Source organism: Sinocyclocheilus grahami, unplaced genomic scaffold (assembly GCF_001515645.1).
Source record: "Sinocyclocheilus grahami isolate Dianchi unplaced genomic scaffold, SAMN03320097.WGS_v1.1 scaffold1455.1, whole genome shotgun sequence".
Classification (NCBI taxonomy): domain Eukaryota; kingdom Metazoa; phylum Chordata; class Actinopteri; order Cypriniformes; family Cyprinidae; genus Sinocyclocheilus; species Sinocyclocheilus grahami.
This window is the reverse complement of record NW_015506634.1, coordinates 20,086-20,459: the sequence shown is the minus strand read 5'-3', so window position 1 is coordinate 20,459 and position 374 is coordinate 20,086. Positions and strand designations below refer to the sequence as shown.

The 374-nt window shown below is 38.5% G+C and overlaps 1 protein-coding gene across 1 annotated transcript in view; it reads right to left on the bottom strand.

Annotated features, from left to right (window-relative positions):
- The window catches only part of LOC107570415 (gastrula zinc finger protein XlCGF8.2DB-like), a 7,019-nt gene that overhangs the window by 1,889 nt on the left and 4,756 nt on the right, over positions 1-374 (bottom strand). The gene's annotated exons all lie outside the window — the stretch shown is intronic.

Below are 374 nucleotides of genomic sequence, written 5' to 3'. Positions count from 1 at the left end.
AAAAAAAAAAAAAGCGAGAGAAATACAAGTTAACACCAGTTTAATGCAGCAGCTAGAGCACTTACTAGTCACACTGACCACTGTCTGCATCATCTTAATCTGGAATAAACAGTTACTGGCCACAGCATTTGCCAAATTCAATCTGAAACAAAAGACACTTTAACAGTGGCCGTCCTCCCTATACCCAAAGCATGTAAGTTGCATATCGAATCACAAGGGGGGCCCTATTGAAGCTGTGCAATTAATAGAATCTTAGTTTCATTTGATTAGTTTGACTTTCAACAATTATAAAAACACAATGGCACATTCGGTGTCTGTTATTTATAGTGTGGTGGCTTTCCTTGCATGTGATCTGATACGGTGTGAAACACAGA